Source organism: Enhydra lutris, unplaced genomic scaffold (genome assembly GCF_002288905.1).
Source record: "Enhydra lutris kenyoni isolate GAN:26980312 unplaced genomic scaffold, ASM228890v2 scaffoldscaffold5, whole genome shotgun sequence".
NCBI lineage: Eukaryota > Metazoa > Chordata > Mammalia > Carnivora > Mustelidae > Enhydra > Enhydra lutris.
In genome coordinates, this window is record NW_019154089.1 from 43006526 (window position 1) to 43022658 (window position 16133).

The 16133-nt window shown below is 33.6% G+C and overlaps 1 protein-coding gene across 1 annotated transcript in view; it reads left to right on the forward strand.

The window, feature by feature from the left end:
• LOC111141179 (hyperpolarization activated cyclic nucleotide gated potassium channel 1) overlaps nucleotides 1-16133 on the forward strand; it is a 396704-nt gene that overhangs the window by 181698 nt on the left and 198873 nt on the right. The gene's annotated exons all lie outside the window — the stretch shown is intronic.

Here is a 16133-nt window from a genome sequence, read left to right on the forward strand (position 1 = left end):
AGCCTGTGCTCGCTCGCTCTCTCTCCCTCTCTGACAAATAAATAAAATCTAAAAAAAAAAAAAAAAGTTTGATATTCCTTGGGGTGCCTGGGTGGCTCAGGGGGTTAAAGCCTCTGCCTTCGGCTCAGGTCATGATCCCAGGGTCCTGGGATCAAGCCCCGCATTGGGCTCTCTGCTCGGTGGGGAGCCTGCTTCCTCCTCTCTCTCTGCCTGCCTCTCTGCCTACTTGTGATCTCTGTCAAATAAATAAAAATAAAATCTTAAAAAAAAAAAGTTTGATATTCCTCCTGTGAAGCCCTCTTTTATTGGGAGGGCTTTTTTTTTTTTTTTTTTTAACTGATTCAATTTTATTACTGGTAATTGGTCTGTTAAAATTTTCTATTTCTTCTTGATTCAATTTTGGTAGGTTATGTGTTTCTAGAAATGTTTCCATTTCTTCTACTTTGTCCAATTTCTTTGTATATAATTTTTCATTATTCTTTTATAATCCTTTGTATTTCTTTGGTGTTTATTTCTCTTCTTTCATTTCTGATTTTATTTGAGTCCCCTCTTTCTCTCTCTATGAATCTAAAGTTTCATCAATTTTGTTGATCTTTTTAAAGAACTATCTCCTGGTTTAATTGATCTGTTCTATTTTTGTTTGTTTGTTTCTAGTTCATTTATTTCTGCTCTGATCTTTATTATTTCTTTTCTTTTCTTGGTTTGGGGTTTTGTTAGTTCTTTTTCTAGATGCTTTAGGCTTAAGGTTAGGTAGTTTGAGATTTTTTTCTTCTTGAGATAGGCTTCTGTTGCTATAAGCTTCCTTTTTAGAACTTTGGTTCTTTTGCTACATCCTAGAGATTTTGCTTCATCCTAGAGATTTTGGATCATTGTTTTTTCACATTCATTTGTCTCCATGTATTTTTTTATTTCCTCTTTGATTTCTTGGTTTCTTGGTTCCTCTTTGATTTGTTGTTTAGTAACATTTTATTTAACCTCCATGTATTTGTGGTCTTTCCAGATTTTTTCTTGTGGTTGATTTATAGTTTCACAGCATTGTGGTCAGAAAAGATGCATGGATGACTTAGATCTTTTTTGTCCTTATTTTTAAACCATTCATGCATATGCTATCATACTGGAGTCAAGTTACTAATTATAAAATCGCTAATGGGTTATGATGTACTTACAGTGTACAAGCCAGCCATTCATTCACTGTGGTGGACAATATGAATCAAAGGACTGTTAGGATGAAACTCTTGTCCTTAAATTGATTAACAAGAAAAAAAAGATTTTATTAAAAAATGTATGAATAATGTGCAACAGAGATCGAAGAGGCTGAGGAGTCACAAATTCCATGAGAAACAGAGAAAGACTGTAAATTCTCATAAGGAAACCAAAGTTGATGCAAAAATTCTCTCTAATGATTTGTCATCATCACATATAATTTACATGTTTCTTTTATTTACTAAGTTAAAGATTCTTCTTGATAGGACATGAAGTATGAAATAATCTATTAAAGTGACCAGTAAACAGTGCAAATTTTATGTGTTTAAAAGTCATGAGAGGGCTTGGGTGGCTCAGTTGGTTGAGCGACTGACTGCCTTTGGCACAGGTCATGATCCTGGAGTCCAGGGATCGAGTTGACTCCCGCATTGGGCTCCCAGCTCCATGGGGAGTCTGCTTCTCCCTCTGACCTTCTCCCTGCTCATGCTCGCTCTCTCTCTCTCTCTCTCAAATAAATAAATAAAATCTTAAAAAAAAAAGAGTCATGAGACTTGTTAACACCGAATCTTGGAACACTATATCAAAAATTAATGGCATACTGTATGGTGACTAACATAATAAAAAATAATTAAAAAATCATGAGGCTTATTAAGTTGGAGAAATGAATAATATTTCCTCTAACCTTAAGCATTAAATGTAATTATTACCAGTTATAGCACTTCCAGATTTAATGAATGCTATGAGAAACCATTTTCTACACGACCTGCTATGTACTGACTGCTTCAAAATGCCAATTTCCCTGGAATGGTTACTTTCATATCTGATTGGCATAACCACTGCAGAAAATTGAGTAATTAATATAAAATCTACTAAGAATGTTAAGAGCTAAAGAAAATTCTAGCATTGTCAAGATATAATGAATGTTAATGTTAATGTTTCATGTAATATTATATTATTTTTATTAAGACATTACTCTGAATTTCATTTTTAAATTTTCCTCATTTGTATCAATGTTTTGGCAAAAGAAGTTGATAAGTCCGACTGTGTTTAGGGACCGTCTTTTTATTTTTCTCCTCCAATTTTTGCTGTTGCTGGTGTCCCTCCCCTTCCTTGTTTCTCCCTCTTCTTCTCCTTTTTCCCTCTTTCTTCTTCTCTTTCTTCACCCTCTTATTCTTACTATTACTATTATTATCATTTTGCTTGGATTTGTGAAAATTGAAAATAAGTAAAACCTCTTTCATTTGTTACCTTTTTATCCTAAAAGTAGATATTGATGACTTAGTTATTTACTGGTAGTAATAAAAGTTATGAACTCAATATTTGTTATAAGCTTTTATATAATAAATAAAAGGGGATGTTTAAGGAAATGTTTAAGTGTATAAGACTTCATATAAATACATGTAAATATGTATGTGTACACACATGCACACACACAAACATGCTGGAAGTAGCTAGGAGAAGTTCAAAGAAAAGAAGTAAAATATTTAAGCATTACATATGTATTTCAGAAGTTACAACATACTACCTATACATGCTTTTGGCAATAAAAGAAATAGTTTAGTATATTAAATCACAATGAGTATCTGGAAAATATAAAATGAATATCGATTATTTAGTATTTCCTGGAAACTAGCCTAACAAGATTATCTTAGAATAACTGATAATAATAATTCACTAATATTTTAATTCTATTAATTTAGACAGTGTCTTTTCAGTGTATTAAAGATGTATAGTCAAATAAGAAAAACACCTACTAGTCACTGAATGCATGCAAGATATTAGTGCATTTATTGACCACTGCAATTTTATTAAGTAAGGGATTTTGTTCTCATTTTACAGTCAAAAGACTGAGGCTTGGGAGGTTAAGTAACTTACAAGTCCTCACTGAGGAAGTAGCAGTTGTGAATCAGACCATGATTTCACAGACTCCAAAAATCCATACAAAAGTCAAAGTTTACATTGCCTCTGAAATGTACTACCTTAGGCTATAACATTAAAATTCTAAATACATTCAAAATAATTCAGATAAATTTATGAATGCTGGAAATGTGTCCATTTCTTCTACTTTGTGTGCAAGGTGAAATTTGAGTGCAGCATAACTCTGCCACTTTATTCAAGCCTTTTCACAACAAGGCCCTACCTAATCTGATGATCTCAATTTATACTGCAAGTGCCCAACCCTTGCTCTGCTCTAGCTAAGCCACTTGCATTTATTAATCTCTCTGACATCATTCTTTTTTTTTTTTGCCATAAAATGTATAATCTTCTTACTGATATGCTATGTATTTCATGTATTCATTTTGTGTATGCTGTATTGTCTGTGTACTCATCTCTTCTACCATTAGAATGTGAGCTTCACGGAAGTAGCCAGCTTTGTTTTGTTCTTCACTGATGTATATTGACAGCCGTATGTACATAATTGACCACAGCTCTGAGTATTTTCATACATCTTGTTCTTAAGTATTAATTCATTATTTCAAAATATGTGTATTATTTTGAAATAGCGATACTTTGTCAATTTTTACATCAATGTACCAATTTATATTATAACCCATTATGAATGAGTCCATGTCTTCAGTAGAACAAAGCATTTTAAATTAACCCGTGTTATTGGTGAGAAATGGTATTTCATTTAAAAATTATTTTATAATTTGTATTATTTAGAGATTGAATGTTATTTATCTTTTTTTATTAATTGTTTTTATTAACATATAATGTATTATTTGCCCCAGGGGTACAGGTCTGTGAATCGTCAGGCTTACACACTTCACAGCGCTCACCATATCACTTACCCTCTCCAATGTCCGTAACCCAACCACCCTCTCCATACCCCTCGCCCCCCAGCAACCCTCAGTTTGTTTTGTGAGATTAAGAGTCTCCTATGGTTTGTTTCCCTCCCGATCCCTTCTTGTTTCATTTTTCCCTTTTCTATGCCCCAACCCCCCCCACTCTGCCTCTCAAATTTCTCATATCAGGGAGATCATATGATAATTGTCTTTTTCTGATTGACTTATTTTACTCAGCATAATACCCTCTAGTTCTGTCTATGTCGTTGCAAGTGGCAAGATTTCATTTCTTTTGATAGCTGCATAGTATTCTATTGCGTGTGTGTATGTATGTATGTGTGTGCATATATATATATATATATATATATATATATATATACCACATCTTCTTTATCCTGAATGTTATTTATCTTTATTAGAAAATTTGTTATTTAGCAAAACATACTTATAACCTTTACATAATTTTCCATTTAGATGTTAATTTTCCCCTTCTGTATTTGTGATACATTTTTACATGTTAATTATGTTAATCCTTTAACTTAAATTTTTTACTAAAAATTTATTGCTATTTTTCTAATAATTTGTCTTCTGCCTTCTTTTGTTTATTGTCTATGCTAGCTTCATAAACAGTTATTAACAAGTTTATTGACCATCTTATGAACAAAACTAAGGACCGTTTTTTCTCCTTCCTGTTCTTTTGTATAAAACCTGCTTTTGACTTTAGTAGAATTAGTCTTGGCTTTGCTCACTATTTCTTAAAACACACTTCAGGTTGTTTTTGTTTTGGGGGTTTTTTTTGGTCATATTTCTTCTATACACCAATTTTAGATCACCATTCTGAATGATGATATTGTTTTCCTCAAGATTCACTTCATGAACGTTGTGCCTGTCCTCATAAGATTTAACAATATTGGTATGGTATGATAGTCTACTTACCACCCTCTCTTTTGCTTGAATCCCAGATCTTCTCAATAAAGTAATAAAACATATAGGTTTTCTGTTTATGGAAAGAATGCTTTAATTAGTTTTATAAAGTGATGGTAAGAATACAAAATGTTGTCTTTGACACAATACTGATTTATACTAGGTGGGTCAGATTTTGAAATTAGGTTGGATATCATGTCCCGATGTATTCATAATGGTTCAGTCAAGTAAATGTATCCTGGGAATAGCATAGAGCAAATTCATCTGGATCTATGATCTTGAAAATTTGTTTAAATTCTCATTATATTTAATGCAATAAACATTTATTGAACTTTATCTAAAGCTAAAAATATGTGTAAAGTACTAGAAATATAATGAAAAACCATAGCTCTTATATACCTGGAGTATATGGTCTAATTGAAGAGGACAGACAAATAAACAAGCAATTATGCCTCAGCATAAGTGCTAAAAAAAGCATGAAGTTGCTGTGGGAACACATAGGGGAGGATTTCCACTACAGTCCCAAGAGGCACAGGGAAGGTTTTCTGGAGGAAGTAAAAGCTGCACTGAGACCTAAGTTCATAAAGGAGGTAGATGAAATTGTAGAGAAGGTGAAAAAAGGGTCAAGAAATCCACAGGCAGCCATGGCCACTTTAAACAGCTTTTTATTTTTTTCTTTTAATGATAAAATGATGAGGTATTTTAAAGTAGTTTAAAAAAAATGGTGGGGCAAATATGACTCATTCATGGTAAGCACTAATTATTTTTATTTTTGAGCTTGTTCTACCTGTATCGTTATATCATTTGAAAATTACATTCGTTTGTGATTATCACAGCTTAGCCCCTCTTTCACATTGTTAATAAAGAAAACTATTAGAAAGAATAAAACTCCATTTTATTAAATGTAGTAAAAAGTTACTTTGTTCACTCTTCCAGCATAATAAAGAAAAATACTCTTGCTGGAAAATATAATTAAGGTTTCTGTTTCTGTATATTTTAATTTATAGCCATTGTCTTCTGTCTTTAGGGAAATATACATATAAAATACGTCTATATATTCTCCCATGTGGAATACAGGGATACCTCACAAACCATTTCTATTATTGTATCCTATTTTCAGTAAAGATGATAGATATAAGGATAAGTTTACTTACTTAGTTAGATAGTTATAAATTAAGAAGAAACTATTAATAAAGGGCAGATATTTCTTTTTAAATGAAAAATTGTGTGACTTTTTTTTTTTTTTTAAGATTTTATTTGTCAGAGAGAGAGAGCACAAGCAGGGGGAGAGGCAGGCAGAGGAAGAAGCAGGCTCCCCAGTGAGCTGGGAGCCGGATGTGGGACTCAATCCTAGGACCTTGGGATTATGACTTGAGCCAAAGGCAGATACTTTGGCCCAAGTCAAATTTGCCATTCTTTCAGAAAATGTATATTTTTATTTTTGCAAGAGATATATATGATTTTAAGATATAGATATTTTATCTATACATCAGTAAAAGCTTTAGTGCTATACTACAAATAATTATTATAAAAATTACCTTGGGTAAATAAAAGTACAAGAGTTTAAGATTATAGTGTAGTGTTTGTTTTAGGAGTAGAATTTAGTGATTCATCACTTACATGTAACACCCAGTACTCATCCCAACAAGTGCTCTCCTTAATGCCCATCACCCTTTTAGTCCATCCCCCACCCACCTCCCTTCCAGCAATCTTCAGTTTGTTCTCTGTGGTTAGGAGTCTCTTACGGTTTGCCTCCTTCTGTTTTTATCTTATTTTATTTTTTTTTCCCTTCCCTTCCACTATGTTCATCTGTATTGTTTCTTAAATTCCACATATAGTGAAATCATATGGTATTTGTCTGTCTCTGAGTTACTTCACTTAGCATAATACACTCTAGTTCCATCTGCGTTGCTGGAAATGCCATGATTTCATTCTTTTTGATGGCTGAGTAATATTCTATTGCATATATATATATATATATATATATATATATATATATATATACACAACATCTTTCTTATCCATTCATCAGTCGATGGACACGTGGGGTCTTTCCATAATTTGGCTGTTATAAACATTGAGGTGCATGTGCCCCCTTTGAATCAGTATTTTGTTATCCCTTGGATAAATGCCTAGTTGTGGACTTGCAGGGTCATAGGGTAGTTTTATTTTTAACTTTTTGAGGAAACTCCATACCGTTTACAGAGTGGCTGCACTAGTTTGCCTTCCTACCAACAGTTCATAAGGGGTCCCCTTTCTCTGCATCCCCACCAAGATCTATTATTTCCTGAGTTGTTAATTTTAGCCATTCTGACTGGAGTGAGGTAGTATCTCATTGTGGTTTTAATTGGTATTTCTCTAATGATGAATGATGTTAAGCATTTTTTCATGTGTTTGTTAGTCATCTGTATGTCTTCTTTGGAAAAATATTCATGTCTTTTACCCATTTCTTAACTAGATTGTTAATTTTGGGGGGTGTTTAGTTTGGGAATTTTTTTTTATAGACTTTAGATACTAACCATTTATCAGATATGTCATTTGCTAATATCTTCTGTTCCATCAGTTGCCTTTTAGTTTTGTTGTTTCCTTCACTGTGCAGAAGCTTTTTATCTTGATGAAGTTCCAGTAGTTCATTTCTGCTTTTGTTTCCCTGGCTTCCAGCGACCTGTCTACTAAGAAGTTGCAGCAACTGAGATAATAGAGTTGCTTCCTGTTTTCTTCTCTAGGATTGGTTTCCTGTCTCACATTTAGGTCTTTCATCCATTTCGAGTTTATTTTTGTTTTTGGTGTAAGAAAATGGTCCAGTTTCATTCTTCTGCATGTTGCTATCCAGTTTTCCCAACACCATTTGTTCAAGAGACTGTCCTTTTTCCATTGGACATTCTTTCCTGCTTTGTCAAAATTTAGTTGACCATACAGTTGTGGGTCAATTTCTGAGTTCTCTAATCTGTTCCATTGATCCATGTGTCTGGTTTTGTGCCAGTACCATACTGTCTTGGTGATTACAGTTTTGTAATATAGCGTGAAGTCTGGGATTGTGATGCCTCCCACTTTGCTTTTCTTTTTCAAGATTGGTTTGGCTATTTGGGGTCTTTTGTGATTATATGCAAATTTTAGAATGGTTTGTTCTAGTTCTATAAGAAATGCTGTTGGTATTTTGACTAGGATTGCATTGAATGTGTAGATTGCTTTGGGTAGTGTAGACATTTTGACACTATTTGTTCTCCCAATCCATGAATATAGGATGCTTTTCAATATCTTTGTGTCATCTTCAATTTCTCCCATAAGTGTTCTATAATATTCACAGTACAGATCTTTTACCTCTTTGGCTAGGACTTTTCCTAGGTATCTTATCGTTTTGGTGTAATTATAAATGGAATCAATTCCTTGATTTCTCTTTCTGTTGCTTCATTATTGGTATATAGAAATGCAACAGATTTCTGTACATTGATTTTGAATCCTCAATTTTGCTGAATTCATGTATTTTGCTGGAGTCTTTCAGGTTTCTAAATAGAGTATCATATCATCGGGGAAGAACAAATGTTTGACTTCTTCCTTGCTGATTTGGATGCCTTTTCTTTCTTTTTGTTCTCTGATTAATGAGGCTTTAGGACTTCTAGTACTATGTTAAATAACAATGGTGGGAGTATACATCCCTCTCTTATTCCTGTCAGTAGAAGAAAAGCTCTCTGTTTCTCCCCATTGAGGATGATATTAGCTGTGGATCTTCCATGTATGGTCTTTATCATGTTCAAGTATGTTCCATCTACCCTTACTTTCTTGAGGTTTTTATCAAGAATAGATGGTTTACTTTGTTAAATGTTTTTTCTGCATCTATTGGGAGGATCATATCATTCTTACTCTTTATTCTTTTAATGTAGTGTATCACATTGGTTGACTTATTGAACCACCTCTAGCAGCCCAGGAATAAATCCCACTTGGTCATGGTGAATAATCCTTTTACTGTACTGTTGGATTTAATTAGCTCGTATCTTGTTGAGAATTTTTGCATTGATGTTCGTCACAGATACTGGTCTGTAATTCTTTTTTGTGGGGTCTTTGTCTGGTTTTGGAATTGAGGTAATGCTGGCCTCTTAGAATGAGTTAGGAAGTTTCCTTCCATTTCTATTTTTTTGGAACAGCATCGGAAAAATAGGTATTAACTTTTCTTTAGATGTTTGGTAGAATTCCCCTGGGAAGCCATCCCACCCTGGATTCTAGTGTGTTGGGAGATTTTTGATGACTGATTCAATGTCTTTGGTAGTTTTGGGTCTGTTCTATTTCTTTCTGTTTTAGTTTTGGTAGTTTATATGTTTTTAGGAACTTATCCATTTCTTCAGATTGCCCCATTTTTTGGCATATACTTTTTCATAATATCTTATAATTGTTTGTATTTCTGTTTGTATTTCAACCAACATCACAGAAATTGGTTGAGATCTCTTCTCTTTTATTTATTTGGGTTGTTTCCCTTTTTCTTTTTGATAAGTCTGGCTAGGGGTTTATCAGTTTTGTTAATTCTTTCTGTGTATCTTTCTGCTTCCTATTGGTCTCTTACCTGTAGTTACAGCAGGTTTGCAGCTACATCCTCCCTGCCCACTACATTCTAGAAACTTCAGCCTGTCACCATGATAGTGTCTGGTGCTTCTAGCCAGCCTGCCTCTTCTGTGGTTTTCCCTCACTTTTTTTTTCCCCCAACAGATGAAAATGTAATGTACAATTTTTCTGGGGTTAGTTGCATCTTAATATTTTGGTTTTTTTGTTTGTTTTGCTTAAACTAAATTAAAGCAGAATTGCTTTTTTTATATGTGAATAAATGTTCCAAGGATTGTGCTCCCCTTGATTACCCATGATTCATCCATACCTAGCAAAGTATCTAGGTTACAGTAGGCACTAGAAATGCATGAATATATGACCGTCAAATCGCTAATTTGAAGCATGTAACAAATCTATTAGTATTTAAATATATCCCTGTATACAGATTGAAATGATCTTACAATGTGATTGTATTATGAATTAAGCCAACTTTATCAGTTTGAAAATATTAATGGGATATGAAACTAGAGATAGAGGAGAAGGTTGGATAATTGAGAGGCACATGTGCAATGCTGAGGACATTTATTGTTTTTTCTTCTTTTTATAGATAGGGTTCAATTACAAAATTTTAAGCTATGTTTGAAATGGCTCACTAAATGTCCCCTCATAACAGATTGGTTGAATAAACTTCAGCTCACTTAATACAATGAATTAAGAGGTAGATATTTTATTTTATTTTATTTTTAAGATTTTATCCATTTATTTGAGAGAGAGAGAGAGAGAACAAGCACAAGCTGGGAGGAGAGGGAGAAGCAAGCTCCACACTGAGCAGGAAGCCTGATGTGGGGCTCGATCATGATCTGAGATCATGGGATCTCATGATCTGGGATCATGTTATGAGCCAAAGGCAGATATTTAGCCACCTGAGCCACTCAGGTGCCCAAGGGGTAAATATTTTAAATTTAGTAACAATTAGAGCCTGACCTACAGTACTCTATATAGAAATTTTAAATGGCATTCATATTTATAGAAGATCTACAACAAGTAATCACAAATAATACATTTATTTCTATAGGGAAAAAAGCCTGTTATATACTATTGAATGAAAGACTTGTTATAAAAAAAATTATACACTGCTTTCCCCTTTTAAATACATGTATATATTAAAATATATGGACTATAAATTGCAAAAGATATCTAGGATGAACCAAAATATTAACAACAGTTAAGTCAGTAGTAGCTTTAAATATAGATTTTTGTTCATTCTTCTGTTTGGCTCTAATTTTCCAAAGCTTTCACTGATGAATATACTCCTTTAATAGTTGTGAGCCATTATAATAATACAGGTTAAAACTAGTGAGAATGTGAATTATTGGTAGTCAAGATTGGTAGTACAAATAGGGGAAAGGCACTATTATACTTAGGAGATAAAATTAGTAGGAATAGAGGATGACCAAAAAGAGAATAAAGTTGAATCTCAGATTTCTTCACTTTCTGGGTATATGTCTTTGCCACTAACTAAAATCACCAAAATAGAAACTGCTTAGTGAAAGAAAGTTTAAGTTTAATCTGGGGCTTGCTGAGTGTGATATGATTCTAGGACATATTGTAAAATAAATAAGCAAAAACAAATAGAAAAATAAAATAGGGAAAATATATTCTATAAGAAGAGGTTTTTTAGGGGAAGGATTAGAGGAGTCAGCTAGAGAAAGTGGATTTTCAGTAAAGAACAACATAACAACAAAATCTATGAATGAGGCTAAAAGATGTAGTCTAATAGTAGAGATGTCTTAAAAACTAAGAGTAAAAAGTTTCAGAAAGTAATAATCAAAAATGTGAAAAGTAATGGATATTTAAAAAAAATAGTCTGCAAAACATAAATTGCTATGACAGCAAGGGTACATTGATGTGGACAATGGGCACAAAATGAGACTTGGCTAAGGCAGTGAGTAGAAAATGAGGAAGAATACATAGTCAGTATGAAAGAGAAGGTATCTAGATGGGGATTCAAGTAGAGACTTCTTTCCAAAGTTATTTTTGTTGCTTTTCTTTATGTTTTGATTTTTTAAAGGATGATTGAGACATAAATAGCCTTATAGCCCGAGATTAAAAAATTGCTCAGATTAAGGGGGGGGAAAATAGAAAGGAATATTATATGTTATTAAATTTTCCGTTCATTCTTTTTTTCCCCCCCGAATGGTGCCTGTCTTGGCTAGCATAAAACTCAACTCTTGGCACACACCAACTGTCTATAGAAGAGACAAATCAAAAATATAAAGCAGAGTACAAAGAATAGAGTTTATGACTAACAACTTCACACAGTGCCATCAAGAAGAATTCATTGATGAAAAATCCAGCCCTAAGATAGGGAAACCATTTAGAAAGTAGAAACTTTAACTCAGTAAAGAATTTATGTAGATCTAGATTACAAATGAGGTCGAGGGGTGGAAAAAGAGAAGAAATTCAAATAAAAAATAGTTGCCAATTAATTGAATGATCATGAAACTAAGTATTTCTAGGTTTGACCAGTTTATTTTTATTATTTTTTTGTTTTTAAGATTTCATTTATTTATTTGACAGATTGAGATTACAAGCTGGCAGAGAGGCAGGCAGAGAGAGAGGAAGGGAAGCAGGCTCCCTGCAGAGCAGAGAGCCCGATGTAGGGCTCCATCCCAGGACCTTGGGATCATGACCTGGGCCGAAGGAGAGGCTTTAATGCACTGAGCCACCCAGGCGCCCCAGGTTTGACCAGTTTAGAAGCAGTTAAATCCCTGACTCTAGGACGCGGTCACTGGTCTCTCTGCACCTGGAAGAGTCTGGGCCTTGTGTTCTCCTTAATGTTAGGTCTTCTTCTCTTGGAATTTTTGCTATTGAGTCTACTTTTAAACCTATCTACTGCTCATCTACTGCATATCCCATTTCACTCTGTTTTTATTCCAGCAATGAGAATTTTATTGTGTTAACTTATCATCTTGCTATCCCTATCGACTTTGTTGTACACTTCCCTAGTCTATTCAGGACTTGAACTTGCTCTCTCTCATCTGACATGCCCTAAGAGACAAGTCTGTTTGATCATAAAATTCAAATATTTTTCATTTATAGTTTAAAACACACATATTTCATACTAATACACACTATTCCCCTAATACTGGTTTTATTACATACCACTCAAAAGTAGTTTCACAGTACTTTCTCATCAATAACATGGTAGTTAAATATTTAAAGAAGTATGCTTTTTTATATGGTTAACTAAATGACTTAATTAAATTTGCAAAATGAATATGACTTCTGATTTGCAAATTAATAGTGAAATTATTACTGCCCCCTCCTAGTCATCTGGGGCTTCTATAATAAAATACCCTAGACTATGTGGTTTAAGCAAGACATTTATTTCTCGCAGTTCTGAAGGTTGGAAAGTCCAAGATCTAAGTGCTGGTATATTTGATGTCTGTTGAGAGCCTTCTTCCTTGTTCACAGACGGCCATGTTCTTGCTGTATCCCTACATGGCAGAAAGTGAGAACAAGCTGTCTGGTCTCTTGCTATAAGGGCACCAATCCCTTCATGAGGACTCTACCCTCATGACCTAATTCTCTCCCAAAAGCCCTATCTCCAAATACCATTATATCAGATATTAGGGCTTCAACATGAATTTGAGGGAGACACAATCCAATCTATAGCATTCCTTTAAAGGTTGATTATTTATCAGTTTTGTTGAGAGATAATAGAGTTTCTGAAATCCTTAGAGGAGCTTTGTGGTATTGACTGCTTCTATAGGAATCTTGAAAATGCTTTTGTCTCCCTTTCAGGGTAAAAATGACCTGTAGCTACTCTTACCTGCTGCTTTTTAAAAATGCTATGTAAATGTTTTTATTTAAAATTTACTTCTAAAAGTTTTAAGATTTCTTTCATTGTATATATGCAACCCAAATATTGAGCCCTTCATTATGACTGTTTATTTTAGGAAATGTTAATGTTTTTTAAAGAAAATTAGAGAAAAGGGTTACAGAAATGAAAGTGTATAGAGAGGTATACATATTAAAATTTTCACCTTTATTAGTCTTAAATAAAATTGCATGTTTTTATTTCTAAGTACACTAGTAAGCATAAATACAAAAATATTCTCTTCTATTAATTCTCATAGTACATATATATACCAAAGGAATGAAATAATGTGGAGTCCAGAACTAATGCTGAATTTAGCAGAAAACATGACAGTGATTTGTGAGTTTGAATGCTGGGTGAAAGCCCAGATAATAATGATAGTAACCTTTCAGACATCTCCATTTAGAACTTGTCAGAAGTACTGAATCCTATTGAGTTTAAATCATGCCAAGTTAATAGGAATAAGTCCAAATATTCAGCTTTATAGAGTGGATTTTGACTCAATATAGGTGTCTGTACAGGGTTAGCCTGTTAGCTCAAATTGATAATGGATCTGGACTCCTTAAAATACAGTGAGGTTTATGTTATAAGATCCAATATCAGACGAGACCAATATGTTAGTCAAATGAACATACAAAAACTCAAGATGATCTGGGCCCTCATAAAAATACTATTAATCCTGCAATAATTTTTAAAATTCTGCAAGCATAGCATGCATTCAGAACATGGAAACCAAGCTCTTCCATGTAATAACAATTTTGTGATTATAGAACTGATGACAGTGACCATAAAAGTTATTAAAACCATTTTCATTATAATCAAAATCTAATTAATCATTTGTTTATTTTATATACTCATTATGCAAGCCACTATTCAGTATTGATATTGAAACAGCAAAGAAATGATTTCAGTCAGTTCCTATTAGAATTAACAGGTAAATAAATATCTCAGTGAAATTTTTCTGATTTTTAAAAACAAATTATTGTATGACACCTGGATTGCATTATTTGTGCACTATTTATTTTATATGAACATGAAGCTGATTTACTATTAACAGGTAGGAGATTTCATTCACCCATTATTCAATCATATGTTTATATATACATGTTTATTGTAATTAACAGTATGCCAAAGACTTAAAGATACTAAGTAAGATATGATTCTCCTCATCAAGCTTATATTTTCATTGAAACAGAAGGAAGAAGGAATCATAAACGTTTTCAAGTATAATGATTAGAATTAAATAATGTGGAAGCTAACAGTAAGGGATGATGTACCTGAGGCTTGAGAAGTAAGCAGCAGTCAGACCATGAAGGGCCCTAAATATTACACTTAGAATCTTGGCCTTTATTTCAAATTTAGTGGAGCTGCACTGAAGATTTCTAACCAGGTAAGCAGCATCACATCACACATTTGTGTTTTAGAAAGAAAATTCCAGTTGCAGGGAATAGGAGGGCAAATCTAGAGAGCTAGCACTAATTTAAGGAGCTTTGGAATAACTCAGGTGAAAAATAAGAATTGTCTGAATTAAAAGATTTGTGAATCAAAAACTTTTATAGAGGGAGACTTATAGAATGTCCCTACTAATTGAATGTGGGGGGCAAAAGTTTTATAGAGGGAGACTTATAGAACGTAGTTACTAATTGAATGTGGAGGGCAAGAGAACTGAGTAAACCTATTTTTTAGGGTAATGCTATTACCCTCAGGAGAGGCTACTTTGAGGCTTGATATGTATTAATCCCTGTAGAGAATTCAATTGGGATATGGAGGGAGGAAGAGTTTAATACAGTTTCAGACATCTTTGGAGTGACTTGATTGTGGATTTTAAAATTAAGAGGGTTGTCATCTGTAAAGTTCAAGGTAATGGACACATTACCCTGACTGTAAGTAAATATAAATGGACACATTCCCTGACTATAAGTAATAGCTGAAGTTATGGAAGTGGAAGAGTCCTTCAAAGAGAGTGTGTAGAGTGGAACCCAAGTAATTTCAATTCCTAAAGAACAAAAAACATATAGCTTGACACTGACTCTAATTAACAAGAGAAATGGTAGTAAGTGAGGAGCAATAAGGAAAACTGCATATCAGAAACAGAGCAGATGGAGTGTGAAGTAGGTATAAATAAAACCTGGTGAATATGCAGGGAGGTCAAACAAATGTGGTTTGCAAATAGCTTATTGTGTAGCCACAGAGATACATGCCAATTTTACCATGAATGTTCTCAGCAGACATAGGAGACACTGGGTTCTATAATGTTTGAAAGTCGAATATGGGGTAAAAAGTGGAGAATGTGTAAACAAATTTTCAGTACAGTTTAGGTGAAAAGAAGATATTAGTATGATGGATAGAGAAGAATAGAGGATCAGTGGACAATTCTTTAATATAGGAGAGATTTAAGCATGCTTAAATTCTGATGAGAAAATACAGGGAGAAGTCTGAGGAGGAAGATGGGATAATTAATGAAGTGAGGTCAATGAGGAGATAGAAAGATTAAAAAAGAAAAGACAGTTGTCATAGAGAAAAAAGACATGCTCTAAAGTAAGAAGAAAAGATGGATGTAAAAATGTCTGTAAATGAGAGTGTTTCTCAAAATTGGAAGTTAAGTGTTTTCTTCTAAAGAGGTGAGCAGGTGAGGGATGGTACACTTTGAAGACTTGGCAAAGCTTGAACTAGCTGCCCTGAGAACGAGATAAATGCTGTCTACGAACATACAGATAGCACTAAACAGTGCTGAAAACCTAGTTGATGTTAAAACCATGAGCTGGTTGTGCAGTTATGGGGTTCTCTTTAGCAATATATGGAAG